Raw genomic sequence first — 23,203 nt, forward strand, 5'->3', positions numbered from 1 at the left:
TTATGTGAACCTATTAGAATAGTGAGTTACAGTGGAGATAAGTTTTTCATTCTTTCTATTGATGACTATTCTAGAATAATGACTATAATGTATCTAAAAAAAAAGTTCGAAGCATTTCAAAAATCTAAGTGGTATTTGTCAAGAGTAGAGAGAGAAACTAGAAAGAAGCCAAAATGTTTGAGATCGAAAAGAGGTGGTGAATTCATTTCCAATGAGTTGAATGAATTCTACATTAAAAAAGGAATTGAGAGACAGGTATCAACCCCTGGTACACCTCAACAAAATGGTATAGCTGAAAGAAGGAATAGATCCATCATGGATTGTGCAAGAACATTGATGATAGAAAAAAATGTTGCAATCAAATACTAGAAGGAAGCAATTAGTACTACAGTGCATACCTTGAATAGAGTAAAGTTGAAGAAAGACTCAAATCAAACTCCTTATGAAATATGGTATGGCTACAAACCTAATGTAAGTTACTTGAAAGTATTTGGTAGAAAATGATATATCTTGAAAGAATCTAGGAAAGGTAAATTTGATGTCAAGGTGATGAAAGCATATTCCTAGGATACTCTTGTAGAAGTAAAGCATACAAATATTTCAATTTATCTACTCATAAAATCATAGAAAGTGCACATGTGAGAATTGATGAGTTTGCAGAAAAGAGTGAAGAAGGGAGCAACAAAGAACCTAAGGATTACAGAAGATTTGTTTATTATGAACTTGATACTTTTCCAAATCTATCTGGAAGTTAGAAATTTTTACCTCTTAAGTCCCCAAAATCCCTAAAAGCTACCAAGTTTCATCCAGTGCAACTTGAGTCATAGTCTAAAGGATCCAAGTCACAGTCAAAAGCTACCGAACTGTTGCAAGATCAAATTGAGTTTGATGGACCCAAGTCATAAACAATAGGACCTAAGCTTAATATAGAAGATCATGAAGAGGATAGTGGAACAAACTCCAAATCCAAAGTACCCATGTTAGCAAGATATGTTAGAAGGCATCAAAGATCATTGGAGACAAGTCGGATGAAACAATGACAAGAAAAAAATTGAAAGGTCTATGTTTGCTTGCTAAATTTTAACCTAGAAATGTTAAAGATGCTATGGATAATGAAAGTTTGATTGAAGCTATGAATGAAGAAATAGAACAAATAGAGAAGAATAAGACTTGAACTCTTGTTCCTAGACCCAAGGATAAAAATTTAATTTGGATAAAGTGGGTACTAGAAATAAGCTAAATGAAGATGGAGAAGTTTCCAAAAAAAAGTAAGATTACTATGTAAAGGTTATTCTCAAGAAGAAGGTATTGATTATGGTGAAACTTATGCTCCTATTGAAATATTATAAGGTGTTAGAACTTTACTAGCATATGCAACTCACAAAGGATTTAAAGTTTATCAAATGGATGTAAAATATATATTCTTGAATGAAATTCTTGATGAGGAATAAAATAACCTGAAGTTTTTGTAGATCCTAGAAAAATAGATATGGTCTGAAAATTACACAAAGCATTTTATGGTCTCAAGCAAGCTCCTAGAGCATGGTATGAAAGACTTCATAACTACTTGATAAAGATTGGTTTTCAAAGAATAAAAAATAGTCTGTATATCAAAGAAGGACCAGAAAAAAAGATTGTATTGGTAGAAATATTTGTGGATGACACTTTATTTACAAGAAATGATGACTTTTGTAAATCATTTTTAGAAGAAATGAGTAAATAATTTGAGATGTCTATGTTTGAAGAGATAAAATTCCTTGTTGGATTGAAGATCCAACAGAAGAAAGATGGTATCTACATTACTCAATCTAAATATATCAAGGAGATGCTAAAGAAATTTAGAATGGAAGATTCAAGACTAGTTGGAACTCCTATGTCTACTGGACATAAGCTTTCCAAAAACGATGATTCCAAGGAGGAAGATCAAACCACATATAAATCAATGATTGAAAAATTGCAGTATGTAGTGCACACAAGGCCTAATATTACATTAGTAGTTGGTATATCAGAAAGATTCTCAGCAAATCCCAAAGAAAATCACATGATGGCAATCACAAGAATCATTGGATATCTGAAAGGTACTTAAGAGTATGGTTTATGGTACGAAAAAGGAGGCAATTTGGATTTAAAAGAATTCACCAATGTTGATTGGGTAGGAAGTGTTGATGACAAAAAGAGCACCAATGGTGGAGCATTCTTTCTTGGTAAAAGACTAGTGTCTTGGACAATCAAGAAACATAATTGTATTTCTCAGTCCACAACAGAGGCAAAATATGTGGTAGCAATAGTTAACTTGTTCAAATATTGTTTGGTTCAAGAACTATTGGTAGGTATGAAGATAAAAATCAAGGATCCAATGGTTATCTTATGTGATAACATCAGTGCAATTAATATATCAAAGAATCTTGTGATGCATACTGGAAAACAAAATACATTGCTATAAATATAATTTTTTGAGAGAATTGGTAAAAGATAAAGAGGTAAGATTGGAATATGTGTGAATACTAAATAAAAAATTGTAGATATATTCACTAATCCATTACCTAAGGATGCATTTCTATATCTAAGAGGTAAGTTAGGGGTCATTCCCCTATCTAAAGCTCACTAAATAAAGTTTAGTGATGCATCAACTAGAGCATGTTGAAGATCAATTAGTTGATGCAGTATTGACAAGGGCACATTGCAAATGAATCAATACACGAGGTACATTGAAATTCACTAAATATTGTCTTTGGCATGAAATGCCAAAGAGGGAGAATTTTACTATCATATCTCATAGAAATTTTATAAAGATAAAAAGAAAGAGATGTCAAAGAGGGAGAATGAACTTGGTCTGCTATCAAAGATAGAGTTTTGGTGACAGAGGGAGAAACTAAATGTAGAGGGAGTTCAAATTGATAGAGGGAGTTCTTATGGATGAGAATTAGAATGAAACTAAGGATATGTTCCTTATTTTATTCTTTCTCTAGAATTTCATTGCATTATGACATGTGTTTCCATCAATGCCAAAGATGGAGAATGCTGAAAATAATTGATTAATTGTGTATTATCTTTGATGTTACAAAAGATGTCATATCATTACTAGTTAGTGTATGTTGAGCTCACTTAGGCATTGAAGATAGTTTCCTATGTCTGTCGAGCATTCCAAAGTTTTCCTAGTTCAATAGACAGTGTCTACTAAGTTCACTCGGGCGACAAAGGAAAGTTTGCAGAAGTTGAGTGTTAATTAAACTCACTTGGTTAATGAAGGAAATGTTGGATGGAACCAGTGTTAACTGAGATCACTCAGTTACCAAAGGAACTTTGTGAATATGTAATGTCAACTAAGTTCACTTGGTTAACAATGAAAATCGCTTTGAGTTAGTATCTATTGAGCAGGGTTGGCTAATATTTTCTTGTTTTGGCATATTGAGTTCAATTGAATTATTTTTTGGTTCTACCTGGCTAAGAAGATGAATATTAATTATTCTAAGTTGTATTCAGGCCAAATTGACAATGTGTAAGATATAAATATAAGGTCAAGTTGAGGATTGAATGTGTGGAACATAATTGAAGATTTGACGATGCTTAGAGGAAGCGAATTAGAAGGATAAGCAAAATATCCTTTTTGAGATGCAAAGATACGTTCAATTAGGAAGGATCAAGTATACAAGCCATAATTGAAATATATAATAAAAAATTCAATTGCATAAGAAATCAGGTTATTGTAAGGAAGCAAAGGTGCATAGAATCACTTTGTACACTAATGTTTGAGAGGAGGATTATGCAAATTTGACTAACTATTGCAAAGATCTCAAGAAATGCATAATAACTTAATCAAAATAACAATGGACTCATAACACAATGATTACCATGGTGAAACACTTCCAGGAGAAAAACCTCACCCTCCAAAACTTGCACAATGTATTCTCAAATCTGGAAGATTACAATACACTTGCAATGCAAGTTCTTACAGGAGCCCATCACCACAACTTGAACTCAGACTTGGACTCAGAGAGACTCCTTCTAGCAATAATCTTGCAAATTGAACTTGAATTTTCAAACACCTTCCCAAGCCCTCCTTTTATAGTGATATGTCACTTGGAAAGCATTTGTGGTCTTACAAAACCATGGGCCAAAACCATGGGAAAAAGAAGCATGCCACATGTTACCCATTTGTAATCTGTAACTCCAAGAATATCATTTTCATCCATAATTTTATCCTCTAGTTTAGATTCCTATAAAAGTCAAATAATGAGTTTTTTACACTCTAAAAATAGCCCTTCTACATTTTTATAGAGACTAGACGCATTTTTAACAAATCATACTCCTTTTTCCAACTCATAAATATGTGGAAAATTACCACAAAAAAATTCTAAAATTTTCTAAAACTTTTGTAGAGTTTTCTGAAAAAAAGAGTTTGCAAGGTTGAGACACAATTCTCAACATTCTCCCACTTGTCAAACACCTTGCAAGAGTCAGGGGATCCACATTATTATGGACTTAATTGCTAGGGGTTGAGAGGCCCATAGACTTTGAACACCATATGAACTTCTCTGTACTCACAAGATTAGTTAATGCATCAACAACATTCATCAAAGTCTAAACCTTTTCTAGCTTCACCTTGCCATCCTCGACCATATCTCTCACAAAATGATATTGTACATCAATGTGCTTGGTCGTGGCATGAAATGTTAGGTTCTTCGCTAGGCAAATTGCACTCTGACTGTCACTATAAATTGTCACTATACCCTATTTGAAATTTGTGTCTAAACATAATTTCTTTAGCCAGATAGCTTCCTTGTAGGCATGAGTGGATGCCATATACTCTGCCTCTGTAGTGGAAAAAGTGACTACATCTTGTTGCTTGCTCATCCAACTGATTGCACCATCGAATAATGCAAACAAACATGCACTAGTGGATCTTCCACTATCAACATCACCAACCTAGTCTGAATCCACATAGCCTCGAATATCTAGGGAATGCTCTTTTCCTATTCCATAAAAACATATAGAGTACTCTGAGGTACCCTACAAGTATTTGAAAACTCTTTTTACTGCACCCCAATGTGCTCTTCCTAGATTAGACATATAATGGGAAAGTACTCCCACTGCTTGGGCAATGTCTAGTCTTGTACAGACCATAGCATACATCAAACTTCCAACAAAACTCTGATACAGTACTCGACAAATCTCTTCCATCTCCAATGGGGATGTAGGACATTGTGAGCTAGAAAGTTTTGTTCCCATAGTAACAGGAATACTCAATGATTTGGAATCCTTCATATTGAATCTTCTTAGAATAGTACCAACATACTTACTTTGGCCTAGCCAAAGCTTTCTATTTTGTCTATCTCTTTTAATCTCCATTCCTAGAATATACCTTGCTACACCAAGATCTTTTATTTCAAACTTTGCTGAGAGCTAAGATTTTAATTCTACAACCAAACATTTTCCTTTGCCAATAAACAACATGTCATCAACATATAAGTCAATAACCAGGAAATAATCACCATTAGACTTGTAGTATATACGATGATTAGATTTGGATCACACAAATCCCAAACTCAATACATATGTATCAAACTTCTGGTACCACATCCTAGGACTTTGTTTTAGACCATACAAGGATTTCTTCAATTTACAGACCAAATGATAGTTACCTTTCACCACAAAGTGCTCTAGCTGTGTCATATAAATTTCTTCCTCCAAATCTCCATGAAGGAAAGCTATCTTCACATCTATCTACTCAACTTCTATATCATAAGCTATTGCAATAGAAAGTAAAAATTGAATGGATGTGATTTTTGCTATAGGAGAAAAAATTTCACCATAATCAATTCCTGCAACTTGGGAGTAACCTTTTGCAACCAATTGTGCTTTATACATCTCAATGCTTCCATCTAAACCCATCTTCCTTTTGAACACCCATTTACAACCAACAGTCTTCCATCCTTCAGGCAATGGTACAAGGTCCCATGTGTTATTCATCTTAAGAGCTACCATCTCTTCTTCCATGGCTATCTTCTAGGACTCTGAATCATTCATACCAAGAGCCTCTTCTATAGATTTTGGTTAATCAATATTAGCATTCAAAGCAAATATAAACCTCGAATCATCACGAGAACATCCATACCTTTCTGGTGCTTTCCTCTGTCTATTAGACCTTTGAACAAGATCTGGTTCAAGTTTAGGTTCATGATCAAGTTCTCCCTCTTCCTCTAATGATTCAGAACTCGTAGAGCTCTATTCAAAAACTTGTCTTTCTAAGGGCCTTGATTCAACTTTCTTAGGTGTAATAGGAATTTGAATCACATCTTTCTTTTCTTTTATTTGTTTTGGCTACACTGTAACAAAAGAAGGCTCAGTTTCTCTCAAAATAACACTTTTGGAGTAAAATACATTTTGTGTAATAGGATCCTAAAGCTTGTATCCTTTCACACCATAACTATATCTGATGAAGATACATTTGACAGCTTTGTTGTCCAATTTTGTCCACTTCTCCTTTGGCACATGAACATATGCCTCACAACCAAAAACTCTCAAATGTCTAAATGAAGGCTTGTGGCTTGACCATGCTTCCATTGGTGTCTTATCAACAAGAGCTAATGTAGGAGACCTAATTATCAGGTAGCAGATAGTGGCTACAACTTTGGACCAAAACTTTTGTTCCAGTCTAGCTCCACTCAACATACTCCTAGCCTTCTCCATTAAGGTCTTATTCATTCTTTCTACAACTCCATTATGTTGTGGAGAATACGAAGTTGTCTTCTCTCTTTTAATATCATAATCTTTACAAAATGTGTCAAAATCATTGGAGCAATATTCATCGCCATTATCAATTCTCAAATGCTTTATGTTCTTTCCAGTCGACAACTCAACCATTGCTTTAAATTCTTTGAAATGATTGAAAACTTTAGCTTTACGTCTAAGAAAATAATCCAATGTTCTTCTACTAAAATCATCAATGAAAGAAACATAGTAAAATAATCTACCAATAGAAGGAACATCAACTGGACCAAATACATCAAAATGGATTAGATCCAAAATACATGAGGACTTATGATAACTTGAGTAAAATTGAATGTGGTTTTGTTTACCATAGATACAATGCTCACAAAAATCAAACTCAAGATTGCAGTCATTCAAGCCATCAACAAGGTTTTTATTCTTTAAGGTTCATAGACCTTTCTCAGTTATGTGGCCGAGTCTCTGGTGCCATAACATAGTCTTCTTTGTATGTAACTTTGATTTAGTAGATAGAGCACCCTTGGGTACCCAGAAACCAAAACCATCTATTGAAAGAGAAACCCTCTCCTTCTCCAACAAAGTAGTCCTCTTCATAGTCTTATCAGAAGTACTAATGCACTCAACTGTGCATGCATCAAGCTGGTACAATGTACCCAATATGCTTCATCTTTCTATTACCATATCATCTCTCACCATTTTCACACCTGCTTTAGAAAACTCTACATGCACACCCACATCTATTAGTTTACTAACAGATAAAAAATTCCTTGCTAGTCCTAAGATATGCAAGACACCATCAAATCTTCTAATTCTACCATCATAAAATTTCACACGAATACTTCCACGACCAACAATATCAATCTAACTAAGTTATCACCCAAATACAACTTACCACCATCAAACTTTTCATACTTACTAAACCAATTTCTATTAGGAGTCATGTGGAAAGATGCACCTGCATGAGTGGCCAAGGCTACAATGAAAGCATATCCATCGTCCTTCTCAGACTCAGAACCATAATCTTGCTTCTTCTTCTTTTTCTTTTCCTCTTTGCAGTCCTTTCAAAAGTGTCCAGGTTTGCCACAATTCTAGTAGATTGCCTTAGACTTACCACAAGATTTTGATCTCCCCTTATTCTTGAACTTAGAGTGGCCATGCCACTTCTCATTCTTCTCTTTTCTGTGGTCTTCCTTGAACACTCAAAGCCTCTTTGGCATTAAGAGAGACCTTCCTTCTCATCTCTTTAGAAAGTAGAGAACCAACAATGTCCTCCATCTTCAAGACAGCTGAAGTGCTCCCTATGGCCATGGCAAGGCTGTTCCACGAGTCTGACAATGAACATAGCAATATTTGACACCTTTCTTCTTCATCCATCAACACCCCAATTGAGGTCAACTGAGTCACCAACATATTAAAACTTTCAAGATGCTTAGAAATTTGTCCACCTTCTTCCATTCTCAAGGAATACAACTTCTTCCTCAAGAAAATCTTGTTCACAAGTGATTTCATTGATAGATATCACTTAGCTTCTTTGAAAGATTCTTTGCAATAGGTTCTTCATGGACATTAATCAGTATAGAGTCTGCAAGACACAATCTGATGAGACTTTTAGCTTTTCTATCTCTCACATCATACTTTGTAGTTGAAGTTGGATTTGTGGGCCTCAACTTCTTTTCATTAATTGCATCTCATAGAGATCCCGATCAATCAATAGATCTTCCATCTTTAGCTTCCACATTTCAAAGTTTGTGCCAAAAAATTTCTCTACATCAATCCTCCTTGACGTGCTTGCCATCTTTGCAATCCTACAACACAGAAATAAAAAAACCTCTGCACAAGCTCCCACTCAAACCTTGATTAGCTAAAAAAACCTTGTACCCAACAAATAGAATGAAAACTAGCCAAGTTCTGATATCACTTGTAAGGAAGCAAAGTTGCATGAAATCACTTCCTACACTAATCTTTGAGAGGATGATTATGCAAATTTGACTAACTATTGCAAAGATCTCAAGAAATGCATAATAACTTAATCAAAATAATAATGGACTCATAACACAATGATTACCATCGAAAAATCCTTCCAGGAGAAAACCCCACCCTCCAAAACTCGCACAAATTATTCTCAAATCTGGAAGATTACAATACACTTGCAATGCAAGTTCTTACAGGAGCGTATCACCACAACTCAAATTTGGACTTGGACTCAGAGAGACTCCTTCTAGCACCCGTCTTGCAAACTGAACTCAATGATTCAGGCACCTCCCAAGCCCTCCTTTTATAGTGATATGTCACTTGGAAACCATCTGTGGTCTTACAAAATGATGGGCAAAACAACCATGCCACATGTTACCCATTTCTAATTTGTAACTCCAAGAATACCATTTTCGTCCATAATTTTGTCCTCTAGTTTAGAGCCCCATAAAAGTCATATAATGAGTTGTTTACACTCTAAAAATAGCCCTTCTACATTGTTCTAGAGACTAGACACATTTTTAACAAATCATACACCTTTTTCCAACTCATAAACATGTGAAAAACTACCACAAACAAATTCTAGAATTTTCTAAAAATTTTCTAGAGTTTTTTGGAAAAAGATCTTGCAAGGTTAAGACACAATTCTCAACAGTCATCTCATTGTTACTCTCTAACCATTATAGTAGTGATCTAAATCTCTTAGTAGAGTTGGCTTAATAGCTATTTCTAAATCCTCTAATAAGGTGACATTTCTATTGAATTGTCTAAAGACCTCTAACAAGGCCACTCCTAATAGGTTGATTAAATCCTCTAATAGGGTCACACCTAATAGTGTGTTTTTTAACTTTCAATAGGGTTGGCTACTAATAGGGCTCACTTCAGAAGAGTGAAAATCAGTAACTAGTTGCAATTGGTGGTTTTTCTCAAATTGGGTTTCCACGTTAAATCTTGGTGTCAACTATGTTCATGCTATTTCTTTTATGTGTATGCAACGAAGTTAAAATAAGATCAATCATAGATAATATCTTAAGATTTTTATGATAAGCATTTACCTAGTTACATCATTTATTAGCGTTAACTGAGTGCCTGCGTGGTTGTCGAGTTACAACAGAGTTTAGTTTACACAAAGTTTTGATTTGTATTGACGTCTAAGGGATTTGATATTTATTTTTATGGTAACTAATTCACCCCTCCCCTCTCAGTTACTCCTCTTATATTTCCAATAGTAATAAGGTATAATATTATGAACCTTTTTAGTTTAAGTCTTAATGAAATCACATTTTGGTTGTAAGCACCCTTAAAGGTGACAATAGCCAAAAACCTACCAAGGGCACCAAATGTGTGAATAGTAATTAGGAATGGTTATTTAAGGTCTAATTGGGCATTATTAGTGATCTTGAGATGAATTGAGACATTTGGAAGTGATCAAGAGTGTGAATGAGAAAAGTTGCTCAAAAGATGTCAAATTGCTGAGGAGTTACAAAAACATTGTTTGACCAACTTTTGAAGCTTTTACTATTATTGTAATTTTTGTAATTCTTTGCAAAAAATTAGTTGTAATATGTTATAACTAATCCAAGAGAATTTAAAAGTCCTTGTAATTTGATGGGATAAGGTTAATGATAGGTGGAAGAAATAACAATAATTTTTTAGCAAGAATTTTTAATTGTTTTACTCTATTTTTACTATGTATGGATTTGCACTAAATTGTCAATTCTTGTAACCTATATAGTTCCCTAGCCTTGTGAGTTACCTACTCTTCTAAGGTGGTTTGAGGATATGAGCTATTGCATAAAAGAAGAGGCATGGTTATGAAGCTAAACATGTCTTAGACGCTTAAGAACCTGGGGTTTGAATACAAAATGGCCATATCCTAGCATTCCACAGTAGGAAATGAAAAAGACTTCTTGTAATGTTAGGATAGAATGTGCAGAAGGGTTTCATGCAATATTTGGAGTTTACAACATATATTTTCCATTTTTGAGATGATGCTCTAGGCTGATCACAATGTGGCAGTGAGTTAGGAAAGCAAGAAAGAAGCCAATATTTGTGGCATGAAGGAATGAATGGGTGGGACATAAAGGTTCATTAGAGTCCCATAAGGAGGTGTAGACCCTGATTGAATTCTCAAGTCTAGAGGTGAGCTGACTAGTGAATTTTTTTCACTCATTCTTGTACCTTAAGTTCATTGTATCATATTAGGCCTAATCGAGCCCAAATCAAGTTAGCCGGGTTAGGAGAAAAAAAGACCTACTTTGTGGTAATTATTGGTAGCCACAAAAGGGAAGTCAAAACTATCTTGAAATTTATGGGCCATTCAGGATAATAAAGAGAAAAAAGAAAAATACTTGATTAGGAGGGCTACTAGAATTGGGTCTCTCATTAGGCCTAACTGAGCCATATCTCTTTGTGGGTTTTTTTTTTCTTGAGTTTAAGTAGGAAGAAAACTTATTCATACTAATTATGAATCATGGTTATGTACATAAAAAATTTGGTAGAGGGTTGTGGAAAAAGGAGACCTTAAGGTCTAAAGTGCAAGGTCAAACAAGTACTATTGGTTTGGAACTCCACTAGAGTGGTTAGGATTTTCATATTAAAGACCTTGGGAAGGTTGGGGGAAATTTCTTGAGAGGAGTCTTGGGAAGGTAATTTAGTTAGTAAGATCATTAGATGGCCCATTGAAGAAAGACCTTGACAAATTTGATTATCTTAGAGTATTTGAGATAACCACAATCCCTTTGCATTAGTCACCCATTATATTGAAAAGAAGATGAGATATGGGGTATCCTTGCTTGAGACCCTTAGTATATCAAAAAACCCCTTTGGAGTCCCATTGGTTGGGATTGAGAATTTTGGAGTTGAAATACACTCATATATGAGATTATACTACTAAATTTGCAAAACCAGAATGCACTAATACATTGAATAGGAACCTCTAATCAACTTTATTGAATAAGCTTTACTAATGTCGAGTTTAATAAGCATGCTATGGTTTTTATTTTGTATTATTGAATTTATTGCCTCTTGGGAAATTATCACCCCACCATAAAGGGATTGACCAGGAACAAAATGACTCAATGAAAATAAAAGGTAAGAACTTAGATCCTATCAACCATTATTTTATTCAAGGTTTTATAGATGGTGTTGCATAATAAAATTGGTCTTAATTTAAGTCCTCAAAATTTTGAGATTTATCTTTCTTAGGGGTAATAGTTAGGAAGTTACTATTACCTTCTTTAACAGATTACCAAAATTTCTAGCCCCTTCTAAGGCCTCTACAAGCTCATTCCAAATGATGTGTCAACATTTTTGAAAGAATTTAGTTTGAAATCCATTTGGTCTAGGGGCATTATTTGACTACATTTGGTTGATTTGTTGTTGCATTTTGGGAATTCTATTTAAAACATACTTTTGGTGATATAAGTCAGATCCATCCTAATTTGTTAGAATATTTTTATAATAATCAACATCCTTGGACACTATGTCCTTAGGTTGGTCTAAAACATCCCCATTAGCTTTTTTAATCTTGGTTATCCTATTAATATTTCTACAAAGTTTGGTACCATTATAAAAGAACTTGGTGAACATCCTATCCCCAACATCCAACCATGTTTCTCTTGATTTTTGTCTTCAAAATATTTCTTCTTTAGTTAATTTATATCCTCATAATTACATTTTAACTATTTTTCTCTCATATATGAATCACAATCCATACCCTTCTCAATAATGTTTCATTTAAGGGTGTCATGTTCTTCTTCCAATCTCATTTTGGAATAAAAAATGTTTCCAAAATTATTCTTATTCAAGGATTAAAAATATTTTTGATACACTTCATTTTGGTGACAAGGAAGAACAACTTAGGTCCTTTGATGCAAGTTTCATTCCACCAAGTTTCCATTAATTTTAGGAGGTTCTCATCTTTCATCCACATGAGCTCAAACTTTAAAGGACATCCTTTTGGGTTTCTATCTTCAATAACGTTTAAAAGAATGGGTAGTGATCTGGATCATAAAAGGGGATAATTTTAGTATAAAGGTTGTTAGAAAGTTTTAGACCTGTCAACTTTATAGACAAACCTCTCTAGTTTCACTGCAACATTAATAAATCCTTTATCTTTTTTATTCCAAATAAATGGCTCTTGAGCTTTGTTTTTATCTCTGCCATTTGATTCTTACCGACTGATTTCCTAAGTTTGATTGAAGTATTTGAAAGTTTAGTGATTCCCCCCTTCTTCACTCTTGGATCTAAAATAACATTAAAGTCAACCCCTATTATACATAACTCTTCAGGGACAGTGTCAAGGAACCACTCAATCTCACTTCGTACAATTCATTTATCTATAATTTGAGTAAGACCATAAGCATTAGTGAGACTAAACTAGAGGTTCAATCTAATACTCTTGATTTTTCCACATATCTAGTTTCTTAAGTATCCTATCTTGGATCCTACACCACAACTAATCATCCATAGGCACCTTCCACTAGGACACCCACTAAGTTCCACATGCCTAATTTCTTTCTTAGTACATCCTAATCTCTCTTATCAAGTTTTTTTGTTGGAGTAGTAAATTTTAGGCTTTGTAATAGAAATGTAGCATTTCACAATATTTTATACTTACCTTGAGGCCCCCAACATTCCGTGTAAGTAATTTCATTGCTCTACTAGAAGGTCTTTCCCCTTCACTGCATGAATTATTATTATTATTTTTAAAAATATTGTCAATGCTAGGTTTGAACTAATGACCTCCCAGGAGGAAGCTATGTCAATTCACCGCTAGTTGTTTAGGGGAAAAGATAACAAATTATAAGATCCCCATGTTCAAATTTCTTATGTCATGGTCTTTGCATATCTTCACTGCTTGAATTAATGTTGTAATCTTCTACTGATATTTAACTGCTCCATCTTTTTGTCTAAGCTCAGAATGAGACTTCCTCCCTCTCTTTTCGGCACTCTTAGCACAATCCAGAATAACAATATTAATATAAGTGATAGAAATGTCTGGAAATTACTTATTTAATATTTATTATTATACTCTTTAGAATATTTTATGATTATATTTATTAACATTATCAAATTTTCACAATCCATTTTTTATGCAATTTTGTTTGGATTAGATTGTGTATTTTTTTTGGCATCAACATTTCAAATCACACTCTAAGATCTGCCATAAGGATGAGAGAGTGTAGGATTTTAAAATGATAGATCATAGTGTTATGATGTTGAAAAAACACATGTACAATTGAATATTTATACTTTTTATATTGTTTTTATTATATGAAACAAATTAAATTATTTATACAAATTATATTATTATCATTACATATGATATTTTATGATCAAATATATTTTACAATAATTTAAACATATTATATTTTTATATTAGATTAATTATCAAATTAATATTTAACTATAACATATAAATTCTTTAAACATCAATTTTTTTAAAAAATTCTTCAAAATAATATATTATAATATATACTAATTATTATATCAAATTGATAAATGTAATGTTTATAATTTTTAATAATTTCATTTGAACATTATTATATAATTATTTATTATATTTTCAAAGAAAAGTTTTTGAAAAGAAACTTCACTATTTTTTGATCTGTTTTAATTTCTTTGAATAAAGTACAAAACTATCACTTTTCCATTGATATCTTTATCATACAAACATCAATATATTAAGTGATCTTTTATATATTCAAATGCACAATTTTTTCTTCTTCTTAATCTATTTTCCAAATCTCTTAGGGCCCATTTGGTTGATGGAAGATGACAGGAATTGGCATTTTCAAAATCTGAAATTGAAATTTTTTGTGTTTGTTTCAAAATTGGCAAAATGGAATTAGCTTACCGGACTTCCAATTTTGCCTCAAAACCAAGTTTTCCAACTTCCTATTAGCAAGTAGGAATTGAAAATCAAAACCTGGTTATGTTTTTTAATTAAAGTAAAAACAATAGATTGGACTACTTTTTGAAATTTGCTTTCAACTCCAAGTTTACGCAAAAAATGTGTCTTCACACGTAATTCTTCTGAATGAAACAAACGGTTTAAGTAAAATTCCAAATATTAGAATGAAAATTTGCAAAATTTGATTTGGCTAAACCAAAGTTCGTAGAAATCCCAATTTTTAAAATTCCACTAACCAAACAGACCCTTAGGTATGCCCATCGCACCCCCAATTAATTCAAACAGCAATAGTCAATTCAACCATACGCTAATTCTTTTGTCAAATTTGGACCATGTCATGTCTAGTACATATCCAAAGTTTAGCTCTACAAGGAAGACGACGACCGAAAGTCAGAACAAATATTAAATAAATTGGCTTCAACTTTGATTCAGCATAGATGGTTGCAGTACCAAACCTTGTTTTCATATAAAATGCCACTAAACTACATGGCCTTGCTGAACGGGATGCCAAAGAATCGCAGTCGTACGAACAATTATTTAAAATGGGCATCAGCCGTCAAGAGTCTGTTGCACCAATTTTTTAAACAATCCCCAAGAGAATAAACGTGTTCTTGCAACATTCTATCCTTGTCGAATGCTCTATTCCTTGAAAAACATTCCAGGTCGATTCAAGAAATAACCTGGCATTCATATCAATTAATACGTTTATACCAATCCCGTTCACACGGCATATCGGTGGACGACTAGTACTATAAAACGCATTGCATCAAACACTTTTCTGCAAGGAGTAAAGTAGAGAAACTGACGTTTAAGTACAGAAGAGGTTGAAGAAAAAATGATGTTGAAAGCTGTGTGCGTGGTTTCATTGTTGTTGAGCTTATGCCCATGGGATCATGCAGAGGCCCAACTGGCTGTGAAGCAGGGAAAATGGACGCTTCTAGTGCCAAATGGCGGGGTCTCTGCGATGCACATGGCCACCACGCGTAGGAACACGGTGGTGATGTTCGACAGAACAAACTTCGGCCCCTCGCAGATTCAGCTCGACAACGGCCGATGTCGCGACAACCCGCAAGACACAGCGCTGACCCACGACTGCACCGCTCACTCCATCGAGTACAAAATATCAACCAACAAAGTCAGGCCGCTTATGCTCTTCACCGACACCTGGTGCTCCTCCGCTGCGTTCACCGCCAACGGGACGCTCGTGCAGACCGGCGGTTACCGTGACGGATCCCGTGACATCCGTTATTTCGTCCCCTGCTCCGACGGTAACTGCGACTGGAACAATTTTGAGGTGCCCAAGCTCGCAGCAGACCGGTGGTATGCCACCAACCAGATTCTACCAGACAACCGTATTATTGTCGTTGGAGGCACCCGGATGTTTCACTACGAGTTTGTCCCCAAGAGTCCCGGAGAAGGAGTTTTCAACCTGCCGTTTCTACTGCAGACCCGAACCAGTCCCCAAGTAGAAAACAATCTCTACCCGTTTGTCCACCTCTCGTCCGACGGCAATCTCTTTGTGTTCGCCAACAGGGACTCCATTCTCCTCAACTACAAAACCAACGCCGTCGTCAAGACTTTTCCCACAATGCCCGGTGACGGCCCGAGGAATTACCCGTCCACCGGGTCGTCCGTCATGCTGCTGCTCTCCAGTTCGGACGGGTTTTCCAAAGTGGAAGTGATGATATGTGGGGGATGTCCAGACAACGGTTTCGCTCAGGCGAGGGCGGGCAATTTCACAGCCGCGCTCCGCAGCTGTGGCCGGATGGTCATCACTGACTCCAATCCGTCGTGGAGCATGGAAGACATGCCAGGGCCGAGAACAATGTCGGACATGCTCATTCTCCCCAACGGTGAAATCATCATCATCAATGGAGCCGCCAAGGGCGTAGCAGGTTGGGACATGGCGATCGAGCCCGTTTTGACACCTTTTCTCTACCGACCCGCTGCGCCGGTCGGACAGCGCTTCTTCACACTGGGGGCTACTGCCATCCCGAGGATGTACCATTCTACTGCGAATGTGATGCCCGATGGGAGAGTGATTGTAGGTGGGTCAAATCCGCATGCGGGCTACGTGCTCACTGGGTCTAACTTTCCCACGGAGCTCCGGCTGGAGGCGTACAGTCCTTATTACTTGGACAAGGTGAATAAGGACTCTTTCCGACCCAAGATAATTTCCATGTCGTCGTCTTCCGTCTCGTATGGGGCAACATTCAGGGTCGTTTATTCTGTTCCCAGTTCAGTTACGAGCGCAGTTCAGTTCAATGTCTACGCTCCATCGTTTACGACGCACACGAATTCCATGAACCAGAGATTGCTCGGTCTGGCGGCTGGAACAGCGAGTGTCGTTTCGAATGCGAAAGGGAAAGTGGTTTATTCTTCTTCCGTGACGGCCCCGCCAGGGGGTGTGGCTGCACCGCCGGGATATTACATGCTGTTTGTGGTTAACAACGGGGTTCCCAGCACTGCCAAATGGATTCGCTTCGCATAGCTTCTAAGTTCTTCCTGTTTGTTCAATCTATCTAATGTAAAAGTTATGCTTGATTTTTTATTTATTTTATAAGCCAGATGTAATTGCACGGCAAGCAATTCTTTTTTTAAATTTCAAATAAAGAGAAAGTGAAATATTCCTTCCAGGAATGCGTTGTATTGCAGTACATGGTCAACGACTCAAAGACCACAACTAATTAGTATTGGATATGACAGAAATGCGCCCGTTCAATTGGTCCCTAGCTTGGAAAATTTCACGAATTTGTTGAAACATGTTATAGATAGATAGATAAGATTCTAACGTCTAAGAGGCTGATAGTCTATCCGAAACCTTTCCCATTATACCAATTTTATTAATTTTGTGTAGGCTGATGATGAGTCCATCAAATTTCTCAATGTTCTTCTTGTTGAATAAATTGTACGTAGAGTTGTGGGATAAGATACCTACAATTCGACCCTGCTGTCTCTGTATGCTTCACATTCTAAAATGAAGGGTTGTTCGGTTTCCACCTTCCCAGAATCACAAATGTGCAAATTCTCTCTTCCCATAGCTCACTGTCTGGTCTCACATCAGAGTTGATGATGAGAGTTGGTCCTTAATTGTATAGTAAGGTTCTTAGCTCTCCACGGTATCGTCTATATATTCCTTTTTAACTGGTTTTGAATTCTCTAATATAGTAAGTCTTTTTCCCATCAAACAACCCCTTTCTCCAATTTCTATCATGAAAATTTTCCCTAACAAATACTTTTATTTCTTTATTATTTGTACTTTTATTTCATTATTATTTGCCTCACACATGTTAGATGAGTTGAGCTGTCATAGTCAAGTTCATCAATGGCATGGCTTTTTAATAATTACCACTATTATGTGTACAAAATAGTTTGACTACCTATAATGTGTAATTTCTTTTACTGTTACTAAATACGCTATAATTAAAATCTGTTACTATTCATTTAAAGATATTGAATCAAAAGCAACACATCATCATTTTTCTCTTTCAGATAAAATTTGCGCAGTGAGGTGTGTGTGTGTGTGTGTGTGTGTAGCATTGAAGGACCGAGAGTTCTATACGAAAAGTTGTTATTATCTTTTCCACTGATGTCAATCTCTACTTTTCTAAAACCAAACAAATCTTCATTGGAATAAACTAAAAAGTGCACTTGGTCTATAATTGGTGTGTCGTGGAAGATCAAATTGTGCACTACATGAAGTCAATTGATAAATTATTAAGTAGTGATGTTTGTTCAAAATTAATAGAGAAGCGGTAGTTGACTTTGTGCAAATGCTAGTTTGTTTTTCTATAACTCACCTTGGTGAGGTTTCTATGATATAGATAGTATATATAGATATCAATTGTATGAGTTGTGTTAGGAATATGGTGAGATAATAATGATTGATAATGCTTTATGATTGTAGAATATCATTGTGAATGGGTAAGTTTGATAGAGTAGTTGCAAAGAATGATTAAAAGATGTTATATATTTATATTTTAACATTTTCTTATACTTTTTTATTAAACTATTTGTCTTATTTTTGCATGTTCTTTATATTTTCTCCTTAGATATAATTCCCTAGTATGTAAGTCTGCCTTCAAGAAGTAGTTTTCTTGTTTGGTAGTCAACTTAAAAAAAATAGTGTAATCTATTACACATCTACTAAGTGTGATTGTTACTATAAATTTTGGTACATTGGGTTTCCATGTAAACCTGGTATTCATGTGTTTGTATTGCAAGTGAAATGTCTTTCACTAATAATTACTTAGATTAAGGATAACTAATAAGTAATTGTAATAGACAATTTTAAGTTTTGTGTATGCTAATTCATCCCCCACTATTAACATCCAAAAGTTTTCAAAAAAATGGAACTATGAAGGAATTTACTACATCCGCTCAAAGAGTCCATATAGATTACTTTGATAGTATGGAACTTGCAATTGTATTCTCCTTAATTAAATTTTTAGTTCACATCAAAATAGAAGAGATGGTGAAGAATTCCATTATTTGTGTGTTCATACTATTTACACAAATTCATATTTAAGATTTTGTTTTTTGTTTTTTAAAATATTGAAATTGTTTACAAATCAACAACATGAGAATTACAAGCTTATTCAAGCTCCTTTGGAGCAACCACACTAGAAACAACATTTGGAAGACCAAGAGTCACAACCTAGAATCCACCTTTTACAATAAGACAAATACAACCAATAGAAGACCAAGAGTCACAACTTAGAATTCCACAAAGATGCCCCTCCTAGGATTTGAACCAAGGTCTCCACATTGAGAACTCATCGCTTCAACCAACTAAGCTAAACTTCTTGGATGATATTTACGATTTTTGTAAAATTAGTTGAACATAATATAAATCATTCATTAAAAAATAATATTTCAATAGTTTTAACATCAATAAAAACCTCAATTAACATTTACCATACCTCTTTCAAAAACCTTCTAGCTAAACTCATTCCATTTTCACCCACTTCCCAAAATGGTATGCAAACCCCCATTTATTTTGAATATTTCCATCAAATAGTTTGTTAGCAATTCAAATTTTAAATAATAATGTTACTATGGGAAATACGTCGCTTTGAATACAATTTAGTAATAGGAATTAATTTTAATTGTGTCTTTTCAAAGAGGAAGAAGAAAGTGGCTCCCTTGATGGATCCTAAGCATTATTAAGCACCCCCCTCCCCTCCCACCCCTTCAATTCCTATTTCTAATCTTGTCTAGATTGAGAAGGTGACTGTTGAGCAAAAAGGGGCTATCAACTCTTTGTTTGGAGCCCAACACCAAGGTTAAAGTAAGGATCTTATCCATCCCCCTCTTTCTTTGATTGTTTTTGGTGATCCCCCATGGGAACCTCTCATCCTAAGCTATAGTTCTTGGATTCACCCTTGACTTCAAGTTCTTAGGTTCAACCAACATCCCTTCCTATAGATCCAATTATTCTAGTGGTTGCAGATTCTATGGTTCCATTGACTTCCATAGAGAGTAATAATCCTAAAGGAATGGAACTTAAATGGAGGGTTTGGTTGCTTCAGGTCAGGGGGAATAGTGAAGCTGACTAAGATATGTCTAAAACAAGGGTGTGTGAGATTTTTTTTTTCTAATTTTCTAGTGTTATATGTTTTAGTTATTCTAAAAACTTAGTTTAAGTCTGGTCCTGGGAATGGTTTGGAGTTGGAGGATGGTGCTCAAAGCTAATGGGTAGAGGTTAATAGGAGGATACTAGCACTTTCTTTAATATGGTTTCTAAGAGTAAGATTAAACTAGATTTGGGTGGTAAAAAGTATGGTTATGCCAGGAAGAATAATGAAAAAATAAGAGAAAGGACAAGTAAAGTTGACCTTGCAGATGGAAAATAATTGACCATCCATAAGAGTTGTATCAAAAGTTTCAAATGAATATTATGTCATGGAACTTTAGAGGATTGAATGCTCCTCATAAGAAGGATATTTTGCAGAATGTGGTTCGATATCATAAACCAAATGTTCTTTTAGTTCAAGAAACTAAGACATTGATTAGAGATAAAGTGGAATATGTTCTTTTTCAAGAATGGAAAAGTGTTGGGTTGTAGTTCCCAAGGAGCGTCAGGAGGTGTTTATGTCTTTTGGAAGGAGGCAATTGTTCAAGGTGAGTTGCTTCTTTCTGAGAACAACCTTTTGTGTGTTCTATTTTATCATATTAGAAATAAATTCACTTTGATCCTTTCTAACAGTTATGCTCCAAATTCAAATTATGGTAGAATGGATCTTTGGGAAAGGATAACAAATTTTAGGGTTTCTTTTATCTTGGTTCCTTGGCTAATTATGGGTGATTTCAATACATCTCTTAGTGAGTTTGAGAAAGTTGGTGGGTTTTTGTCTCAAAGTCACCTAGAAGGTAAATTGGATTTGATATAGTTTGTTGATTTACAAGAGCTGTTGGATGTTGAGCTCCAAGTTTTGAGTTATACTTGGTCAAAACATAGATCTAGTGATGAGTTAATTCAAGTTAAATTGGATAGAGTCCTCATTTCTATTGATTGGATCAACTTTTTCTCCTACTTCCTGGTTGCTCTACCTAAAGTTGTCTTTGACCACTTACCTATCTCTTTGGTTTCTAACTTAGTAGCCATCAAAATAAATTATTTTCTTAGATTTGAGAAAATGTGGATGGAACACCCAAAAATAAGAGTTAAGATTAAGGAGTGGTGGGATGTTTGGATTAATGGTTTAGATATGTTTAGATTAGTAAAAAAATTAAACTTTACTAAAGGAAAAGTTAATGTTTGGAATACAAAGGATTTTAGGGACATCTTCTAGCAAAAGAATGGAATTAAATTAGAATTGGAGCCTACAAAGAAGAATATTCAAGATTCTAGGATATTCAAGGTTTAATTATTGAAGAAAAGGCTATGCTGGTTAAATATCATGATATCATTACCAAAGAGAAAATCTACTATAGACAAAGATCTAGAGCCCTATGGCTAAATTCCAAGGATAGAAACACTAAATCTTTTTACATCACAACTTCTGCACATAAAGTGGTTAATAGAATCTCTACTATTTCTACTGACAATGGTATGAGAAGGTCACAAATAAAGAGATCTATGAAGATTTTTTTCTCTTTCCTTCTTTCTAAAGATCTTTTTCTCTCAATGACTAGTCAGAATAAATTAATCGAGTCTATCTATAATATTTTGGAAGAGGAGAGAACAAGATATTGGTGGCTATTCTGTCTATTGAAAAAGTTAAGAAAGTTGTCTTTTCCTTTGATGGAGAAAAATCCCCAGGGATGGATGAATTTCCAATCTTTTTCTTTCAGTTGTTTTGAGATGTTACAGGGAATAATCTTTGCTGTGTAATTAAAAAATTCTTTGGCTCAAGGGAGTTTCTCAAGAAAATTATTTCTACTTTTATTGCACTTATTCCTTAGAAAGTTGGAGCTAATTTAGTTCTTAAAGTGTTCTCCAAAGTGTTGACTTCGAGATTTTTGGCTTTCTTGTCAATGCTCATCTAATGTAGTACAAGGTGGGAGAATCCCCAATGGAGATGTTCTAAAACCCAAAAAATAACCACATAGTAGAAAATAAATAATAATACAAGATGTGATACCAATCCATAACTCTTTATTCATAAAAGCAACTAATTACAGTCAATGTGTTGGGCTATAAGGCCTTCCTGGTTATGGCCAAATACAAAACAAATACAATAGTTCTTCAAGATCCCTCAAGATCCAACTCAAATCCTAGCTAGCCAAATTCTATAACAAAATAAAAATTTGACCTATAAAATTCCAAGATCTCAACTTGTGCTCACAAGCCATCAAGAAATCTCCTTGTTTCTAAATTGTATCCACTAGCTCTTCTCCAAATTCCCAACTCCACCACAATCCTGCTGTAAATTGCCTCACATTTAGCACTTTGTCTACAGGCTCAAGAAAAATCACTCTTCAGCTCCCACACTAAATTTAATTTCCTTCCCCTTTCTCTTAATGCTTAATACATTACCCAAACTCTCCTTAAATAGCTAGCTAAGCTACAAGTCGGCTAGTGAAGCATCTAATTATAGTATAGGCCCACCTTGGAAGAGTAAACCAAAACTCTAACAAACATGAACAAAACTAAATGAAAAGTCATATTTAGGTCCAAACATGACCCAATGAAATTTCCCTCTCTTAGAAATATCCCATTTCATCCTACCAAATTGCGCAAGACGAAAACTTCGCACATTTCATGCAAAACTGTCTGAAAATAGATACCCGAGCAAAATTGTGATATCTCCTAGATCCAATTAAAGTAGAACTTGTGATTTGAACTAAAGGTAGTAATCTAGGTACTATACAAACCAATAAGTGCAAAAAGTCTATTTCACCAAGGAGATCTACACATCCATCCCAAAAGTCACGCACATAAACCCATCACAAAAACTGATAGAAATCAATACTCTAGGAGAATTGCCTTATCTCCAAAATCATAAAGAATTAGGATTTGTGCCTTTGAAAATATATATTAATCTAGGCTCTATTCAATCCATAAAGTGTGTATTCTCTAAATAATTGTGCAAAATTAGTTACAAGGCTTGCAACAAGCACCCAAAAACTAGAAAACACAGC

General features: G+C 34.8%; 1 pseudogene; it reads left to right on the plus strand.

Moving 5' to 3' along the window:
• The first annotated feature begins 15,452 nt into the window (after positions 1-15,452).
• Positions 15,453-17,253, plus strand: LOC149547822 (aldehyde oxidase GLOX pseudogene; annotated as a pseudogene).
• Positions 17,254-23,203: the final 5,950 nt, after the last annotated feature.

The sequence above is a fragment of the Cupressus sempervirens genome, chromosome 7 (genome assembly GCF_028749045.1).
Source record: "Cupressus sempervirens isolate cs-2001-9-10 chromosome 7, ASM2874904v1, whole genome shotgun sequence".
In the NCBI taxonomy this organism is placed as follows: Eukaryota; Viridiplantae; Streptophyta; class Pinopsida; order Cupressales; family Cupressaceae; genus Cupressus; species Cupressus sempervirens.